Here is a 9,718-nt window from a genome sequence, read left to right on the forward strand (position 1 = left end):
TGTGTCATTTCATATATGTATGTGCTTGAATTGTGTACCAATGATACAAATTTGTGCTTAAACTGGAAATTGGTTTGTGATATTCTGCATTATGCATCAAACTGTTTTTGAAACTCAAGCATAATGACAGGGGGAGTATCACTGCTTTACACATGTTTCAGCACACACATCTACATTTCAGGGGGAGTTTACAAATATTTTTGTGATGAAATTGTGATTGAGAGAGCATCAATACTATTTAAAAATTGCATATCTGTTTGATGCTTCTCTGATTTTTAAAAAAATATTTATAAATGTCAAGCATTCCTTTTTTTGTTAATGCCTAAAGGGGGAGAATTTTAATGAGTGTATGTTTACAAGTCTATATGGGGAAAATTGCTATAACATATTGTATCTGCTTGATGATATTTATGTTGCATTTGCAGAGTAAATGAATGTTCTGAACTGTTTTTTAAATCTGTTGTTACACTGTTATATGTGGAACTGTGCAAACATGGTTGAGTTATTAATCATGGTTGTGCATCATAAAAAAAGGGGGAGATTGTTGAGATTAGTGACAACACAAACTCTATATCAAACTGGTTTTTGATGATGACAACACATTGCTTAATATCAGTACATATGTTTTAGTACTACATGTTCAGTTGATATACTATACTGTGTTGAACATTGTCTCTATTGAACATGTTTTATTAGTTTACATGGATGTTCCTATGATTGACTATGTGTTATACATTTGGAACATGCCTGTATTAAAATGTGTGTTAAAATGTTTTTGATTACTGTTACAAATTTCCAAAGAAAACCTCACAAGTACTTTTATGAACTTATATTTGTTGTAACAAAGGTTCAGTTTAGTCGACTACACTCGTAATGGAGTCGATTAAGCTAAAATCTTTGTACAGATTTTGTACACGTGTACTTGATGAGATTTTGAGATGAAAAGAATTTCAAAGTGTTTTTTCATGAGTCAGTTGACATTGTGGATCACTTATTTGACTGTATCACTGTTGTATTTGGAATTTTGTTTTGCGTACTTGCTCCAACGACTATATTTTCAAAAGTTAGTTAAGATTAACTAACTGGGTCAACTGTCATAAATGTGTGTTAATTCTGTTGACTGAGGAGCCTGTGTGTTGATTGTTTGTTATAACTGATTTAATACAGTCAACTCTATTAGTAGGTCATTCAACTGAGGNTGANAGGAAAACTATAAATAGAAACAGAACACGATTTGTTTTGAGACTTTTGTAATCTAACATTTTCATTGTCCTATTTCAGAGAAAGCTCTCAGTTTTAGACACTCCAAGAATTCTTCAAGAAGACGGTGGTGATCTTTCTTGAGAGAGATTCAGATTGAGGAGTCAATTACGCTTACTGTTCGATCAACATCTCCACAAAGAAAGTGTTTCTGGTTTGATCTTGAAGGCTTGGCATCCTATGAAGACTGTTGCATTTGACTGAAGGCTTGGCAATCTGTGAAGTGTGCTGTGATAGGCTTGGCAACCTGTGAAGCGTGCTGTGATAGGCTTGACATCCTGTTAAGAGTGTTGGTGACACGTTGAGGATTGTTCAACGTGGGCTTGGCATCCTATTCTGGTTTTTGTTTTCGACTATATTTGGTTTTGGGTTAGAGAGGAGATTTATATTTTTGCGTGGTGCTTCTATAAATTCCTTGTTGTAAAAACCACAACCATTATAGTGCATTTGCTTCCAAGGTTGGAAGGACACTGGATATAGGCATTGTTGGCCGAACCAGTATAAAAATCAATGTTTGATTTTTCTATCCCTGCACTCTTTTGATTCAGTCGACTATATCTGTCTAGCAGTCAACTACGTTTTTTCCGCTGCATTACATTTTTCAATAACTTTCATTTCAAGGAAAGATTAAAAGCTTTGAACATTCATACCAAGATTGCGAAAAGATTTTAAATTTAAACTAACACCAATTCACCCCACTCTTGGTGTAAAAGGAAGCCAACCTATTTCCTAACATTGGTTTATGCTCTGATATGTACTAATTGTGTACAAACATGGTTGTTTATTAATCATGGTTATGCATCATCAAAAAGGGGGAGATTGTTGAGATTGCTGATAAGAGTAGCTCTGGTTTAGCTAACCTTAATCTCACAGTGCTTTAATCACTATGGTTTTTTATGATGACAACACATTATTAGTAACACAAGTTTTGTTATGTGTTACATGTTTGTTCCTTATTCGTTGATATCTTATTGAACATGTTTTGTGTTGATCTTGATATATGAATGCATACTCATTGAGCTTATTTCTGATACATCATTTGTCATTGAATTACATATGTTTTTGAAGAGAAAACCACATGCACTTTTTTGAACTTATATTGTGTGGCATAACTGCAAGTTTTAAGTTGACTTCATCATGAAGTAAGTCGACTAAAACTCGTGACTATGCAAAGACTTTCAAAAGCAGTGCTATGTGTGATTTTGCATTGAAAAGATTTTCAAACTATGCTGATGTGCCTAAGTCGACTCCATGCGTAATGGATCCGACTTAGTTAGTTGATTTGTTTGAAATTTTGTTATGTTTGTGAACAATAACGAATATATTTCAAAAGTTAGTTATTGCATTGATGATAGTAAATTGTATTAAATGCAAAATCAATTTTTTAGTTGTTGACTGCTACTATTTGAGTTAACTGTTATAACTATCTGAGGACAGTCGACTCTATTAGTAGCTTAGTTGACTACTTGAGCGTCTGATTTATAGAAAACTATAAATAGACGTGCCTCAGTTGATCTCGAAGACTTTGGAAATTCTAAAACTTTCATTTGTGATTTACAGATTGTGATCGCTGAGAATTTGCTTCAAGAACTCCTCAAGAAGACTGTGGTGATCTATCTTTGAAGAGGTTCTTTGAAGGAGAAAGATTTATGTGCTTACTGGCTGATCATACCCTGCACACTGTGGTCCTCATCTGGTGATCAAGATTTCTATCAATCTTTGTAAAGATTGTTGTTGTGTTCCTATTGTGATTACAGGGGGTTGACTCATGGAGTCTGGACACTTTGAGGATTGTTTAAAGTGGGTTAAAGATTGCAGAAGAGGGGATATATTGTTGTAGATCTTTGTTATACTTTGAGACTTTGTAAAGGTTTATACTTTGAGAAAAAGATTTTAAAAAGACTCCGATTTTGAAACCGCACCAATTCACCCCCCTCTTGGTGTTGAAACGAAGCCTACCTATTTTCCAACAAGTGCCCCGCCTAACTAACGTCTATATGCCTGCCAGGTAGGTGAATAGTCATTATTTTCAGCCATATAGAGGTCAGTTAGGAGGGGCCCCGATGTCTATAATATTATAGACGTCATTGCCCCACCTAATTGTTGAGGCTCTGGCAAATGTACTAGATCCTATCAAGTAATATTAAAACGGTAAGTCTGAGTATCGTCTCCCAAAGGACTCTTAGGCCTAAACGTTTGTGTGATGTTTTGAAATCATAAGACTTGAATAAATGACAATTTTAGTTGTAAATGCAAAACTAAAATTAAAATGCATGCAAAAGTTGTTCAATTGACAGTTGAACGATATGAATGAATGATGTTGTTGGGGTTTACGGTTTCATCCCAATCCGCTCTCAAATATCTACTGTTCTTACTAAATTCAACTTTGTTATCAATGTTCATGCCACTTTCTAATTTACCCTAATCCCAATGTCTTGGTGAAAGGAGCCTACTCATAATTACTAGTTTACTATGTTTAGTCTCCCTATCAATTATTCATACATTTCATTGGCACAAAAACTTTAGGCAATTGATCCTTCTATTCCTATGTCTAGGTAATATTTCTATCAAGAGAATTCCCTCATGTCGAGACCTAACTATACTTGTCCATATAGAAAGCACCAAAGATTATGCGTTTGAATAATGTCTTAAACAAATCATGATTTATCAAACTCAAAAAAATGATAAAAAAGCATATGAATAAAGTAAGAATTACAATATAAGAGAGTTTCAAATAGGATTATAGCGTTCCCCAACAGCAATGGAGTTTAGTTCACCATGAAAATGGTGAAACTAAATGGAATAAATGAAAAGAATGAAAGATAAAACCCTAAAAGTTGTTGATCGGAGCTTTCACATCCAAAATCTTCCTCTTAGGAGTCGAAAAGGTGTTTCTACGTCCTTTTTGTCAAAAGATGACCTCCAAGCGTCGCACAGATTTATTTAAAAACTGTGAAATATTATAGAAAACAGGCCCAAGTCCAAAGTACAACGCTCAGTGCTGGGTTTATCGCTCAACGGTAGGTGCGACACTCAAGTAGAACGTTCAACGTTCACGCCTAGGCAATTGGCAGTGCGGTTACTGGAGAGGCCAGCGCTTAACAATGGTTCTGGAGCTCAGCGGTAGGCGCGACTCTATCTTCTCCCCCTCAGCTTTAGCGCTTAAGCGTTTGACAGAGGCTTTTTCAGCAAAACTGGCGCTTAGCCCCGAACTGACGCTGAGCGGTTGTTGCGATTCTACATTTGGACCTTTTGTCATCCTTTCTTGAGTCCATCTCCTTCCTACTTCAATATCCTTCATTCAATTCTGGTTAAGTGCTATCAAAACAAGGAAAACCAAGAATAATACCCATAAAACAACCTTTGACTCTCTTATAACCTAACTAAGACAAAATGCACGATTTCAAGCTAATTTATACGTCATAAAGGGTGTGTTTTGTATCAAAATCAAGTATGAAACTAACGGTTTTTTAACTGTTATCATAATCCCAAACTTAGAACTTAGCCTACCACCCATCATCAAAATGGTTCAACACATTCAAAACCCATTATTTCACAACAAGTAATTACTCAATTCAGTTTTTCAATGGAATCTAATCAAGATGAACACATGCTTCAATTCATTGCAACTCACATAGTGTTCACATAATCATATAGTTTCCAACAGAGGTTATTCTTATGAATGATTAATTAACTAAGCACAAATGTAATCATGAATTCATGGAAACAATCCTCAACAGATAAGGTGTTTCACTCAATCACTCAAGTGTTTCAAGAGGTCACTCATTCTCTCTACTATCTACATGTCACATAGAAAAAAATTGTCTTTCATCTACTACAATCAACATTCCCACATATAAAGAACATCACAAGGACTTTTCAAGGCTTATAATGCGGTTAGGCTAATAAGAAAAATTGGTTTCTCTAGATCACAAAATCCTTGAGTTAAGAGAGTTATTCAAACGTTCATATTCAAGCACAAACTCTATGTTAACACTCTAAACACTCGGATCAAGTAATAATAAAATGGTAATTCCAAGTATCGTTTTCCCAAGAGACTCATGGCACTAAACTGTTGTGCTTTTACTTAAGGCTTAAACCCTTCCTTGGTCCTAATATTTGTGTGAAAATCTCAATTCGGTCCTTGATGAAGGTTGAAAAACAATTATTTTCATATGTCAATTTGGACCGAATTACGCCCTTTACTACTTGTAATGAGCCTAGAATCAAGCAAAACTCAATAAATGAGTCTGTAGAGAGTCAAAAGCTGTTTTTAGCGATATTATGCTCGTTTTGCATTGTTTTGTAGCTATTTTGGGAAAGTGACGAATGAAGTTAAAGATACAGGTCGTAGACTCAAGAAAAGAGCAGAAAAATGAAGATATGAAGAGTCGACGCACTGCCCAAACGGTGAGGAGTAGGCATGGCGATTGGCGCTGGGCGGTTCTGAGGGAAACTGCTGGACGGTGACGACTGCCGCTGGGTGGTTCTGAGGCTTTTGCCAAACCGCCGGGTGACACACTTAAACCGCCGGGCGGTGGTCCGTTGGACCTGGGCCTGTTTTCTGATGCGCTCCTCACCTATAAATACCCCTATTGCAAGTTCAGAGTCATTCTTTTGACAGGGGAGACTGGCCAGACCTAATTTTGCTCTCTGGAGAGGATCTCTTGGATGCTTCGGCACCTTTTCATCTTTTCTAGGGTTTGCTTTTCCATTCTTCTTCCATTTCTCATCTAGTTTCACCATGTCTATGGTGAACTAAACCCTATTGTTGTTAGGGAAAACAATGTAATCTTTTGATACTCTCTTTTATTGAAACTCTTTATTATTTATATGGTCTCCATATGTTTTGATTGATAATTGTTGGGTTCTCATCTATGCTTAAGGCCTTTATCATTCACTTTTGTGTTTAGCCTCAATTAATCAAATTTCATTCATGTTTATTTTTCTGCACTTTACATTCAAAACCCCCAAAATATTGTTTTCAGTCTTAATTGGTTAAGCAAAAGCACGATACTTGGTCTTACCATTTTATATTACTTGGTATGATTTGGTACATTTGTCGAAGTCTTAACACTTATGTCAATGTGTTCATCATGGCTCGCTTCATATCATCAGTACCTTCATGAGTAACTCTAAGTACTTCCCACATTTCTTAAGTTATCTTACAAATTGAAATTCTATCAAATTCATCATGCACAATAGTAGAAGAAATAATATTATGTGCTTTAATGTCAAATTGTGCTCTTCTATTTTTCTCAGCATTCCAATTTAAATAAGGTTTTTCTTATTCAATACCATCAACAATTCGGATTAGAATAAAAGCACCATTTTCCACAACTTCCCAAATACCTCTATCAACAGACCTCATAAAAATTTGCATTTCGACTTTCTATAAAGCATAATTATCACTTGCAAAAAGTGAAGGTCAGTTGATGGAAGCACCTTCAGCATAAACTTGATTGTGTCCGGCCATTTTCGTAAAATTTGAAAAACTATCAAAGGAAGCTCTTATACCAATTGTGGAAATTGGTATTACGCATCGGAATGTTTATGGATCATAAAAATAGACACAAAATAAGAGGGGAGGGGTGAAATGGTTCTTTTAAAATTTTTAACTTTGTTTTATAACTTTCTTCAAACAGTTTAAAGTTACGAGATGCAGAGATAGAGAAAAGTACACAAATAATTTTTATACTAGTTCGAATAAAAAGATTTTGTGTCTAGTTGCTAATCACTATAAAAAAGTGATTACCTTTTCACTAAAAATCACTTTGAGATTACAATATGAGCAATGAAATAATAAGAAAAGAAAACACCCTCCTTCGACACACGAGGGAATGAACACCAGCTTAATCAACTTGTAGAGAACTGCTTGCACCTTTAAACACACTAAAACCAAGCTTCTCCTTCCTCAAGACTTGATCAAGCTAACACTTAAACTCAAGAACTTCCTCAAAACCAATTTGGTGTTCTTAATAGTTTAGGTAACCTTAGAAAGGTTAGGAGGCTTCTATTTATAGGTCAGGGGTCAGAAAATGAAAAGATAGCTCCCAACTGCAAGAGATAATCGATTATGAAAAGTGATAATTGATTATTTTAGACAGTTATTGGTTTTGAAAAATGTGATAATCTATTTATAGTTATTGGTTTTGAAAGATAAACCGAATACAAAAGATTCTACAAAAAATGCTTTAATAATGTATGTGAAAGTTTCTTGAAATCTTCAAGTGCATCATCATCAAAATCTCTTTAAAGCATCAATGCTCTTTATATGCAACAAAATACTACATCATGTAGATGTTGACGGATTGGTAAGTGTACCAAATCGTTCAAGTAATATAATTGGTTAAACCCAATATCGTTCTTCCCAAGAGACTCGAAAGGCTTTCTCGTTCACGTGAATTAAAATAATAAGACTTGAAAATAAAAATTAATAAATTGATTTGAGAACAAAAATATTAACATGCAAAAGAGATTGATTCAATTTACAAAAGGAAACAATGGATGAATGGAGTTGTTGGGGGTTTACAATTTCATCTTATCCGCTCTCTCTTATCTACTCCTCTTGAATAATTAGTTTGATTAATTATTTGTCATGCGACTTTCTTAGCCTACCCTTAGCCCGATCCCTCGGCGAAAAGAGCCTAATGTTAACTATTGGCTTGCTATCTCTAGCCTCCACTAGCAATTAATATCGCATTATAGAACAGAAGTTAACGCAATTGATCGTCCTACCCCTGTCCCTAGGTGGTATTGCAAAATCAAGAAATTACTCACCAGTTCATGACATTACTGTACGTCCCCGTATCTATAAAGACAAACAACAGTTACCGAATGAGTTAAACGATAAAGGCCTTAAGCACAGATGAGAACCCAAAAATTAACAATCAAACATATGGAAACCATATAAATAATCAAGAGTTTCAATAAATGAGAGTATCATAAGATTACATTGTTTCCCCCAACAACAATAGGGTTTAGTTCACCATAGACATGGTGAAACTAGATGAAAAATGGAAGAAGAATGGAACAGCAAACCCTAGAAAAGATGAAAAGGAGCCTAACCATCCAAGAGATCCTCTCCAGAGAGCAAAATTAGGTCTGGCCGTTCTCCCCTGTCAAAAGAATAACTCTCAACTCGCAGTAGGGGTATTTATAGGTGAGGAGCGCAGCAGAAAACAGGGCCAGGCCCAACGGACCACCGCCCAACGGACCACCGCCCAACGGTTTAACTTTGCCGCCCGGCGGTTTCCCATAATCCTCTAAACCGCCCGACGACAATCGTCACCACCCGACGGTTTCCCTCAGAACCGCCCAGCGCCAACGCTAGTGCCTACTCCTCGCCCTGGACCACCCAACGGTGTAAGTTACCGCCAGGCGGTGCGTTGACTCTTCAAATTTTCTATTTTCTTCTCTTTTCTTGAGTCTACGACCTTTATCTTCAGCTTCATTCTTCATTTCCTCAAAATAGCTACAAAACAATGCAAAACAAGCATAATATCGCTAAAAACAGCTTTCGACTCTCTATAGACTCATTTATTGAGTTTTGCTTGATTCTAAGCTCATTCCAAGTAGTAAAGGGCGTAATTAGGTCTAAAATGACATATGAAAATAATTGTTTTTCAACCTTCATCAGTAGACTAACAACATCTAGTCTTGTTACCTTTATCATGTTATCTAAAATTACAGCGGCCCATTCGGTTTGGATGTTCTCTTTCAAGTCATGAATGAGGCAAATGTCCTCAGTGGTCATTTGTACTTGATTACTCCCCCTTGGAAGCAAAATCCATGCAATGGCAAATGCACACAACTTGTCATTACACTTCATACCCCAGTTCTATACAAAGAATAATCACGAGGTTGTTTAGGATTTCTTAGGCATGCCTAATAGATAGAAAATTTACGTAACCCTTCAATACCTAGGTGAGTCTTTTCACCTCCTGGGTGAAATCCAGTACTTGAAGCCCACACATTTTCATCAAGTTTAATATCCACTCCTTTAACCCTGGAACAAAGGATACCATCACTTATTTTCAAATTGCATAGAAAATCTTTACCAGATCAGGGTACCAGGTTCTAGTAAGCTTTACAAAGGTCTTGAGACCTTGTCGCTCCAACCAATCTAGAAAAATAAACCCTTCTCTGCGGAAGAAGTTAAGGTTAATATATTTATAAAGAATGATTTTCCTTACTCTCCAATAGTTGAGGAAATTATTTTGAGCTTCATCATCACTGATCCACCCATCCGAAGTGGCAGAGCGAGCTGTTAATGGATTGGAAAGCGTACCAAATCGTTCAAGTAATAATAAAATGGTAAGTCCACGTATCGTTTCCCAAGAGACTCGAAAGGCCTTATCGTTCGTGTGAATTAAGATCATAACACTTGAAAATAAAAATTAATTAATTTGATGAGAGAACAAAATATAAACATGCAAAAGAGATTGATTCAATTGAC

This window comes from Vigna radiata, unplaced genomic scaffold, assembly GCF_000741045.1.
Source record: "Vigna radiata var. radiata cultivar VC1973A unplaced genomic scaffold, Vradiata_ver6 scaffold_330, whole genome shotgun sequence".
NCBI lineage: Eukaryota > Viridiplantae > Streptophyta > Magnoliopsida > Fabales > Fabaceae > Vigna > Vigna radiata.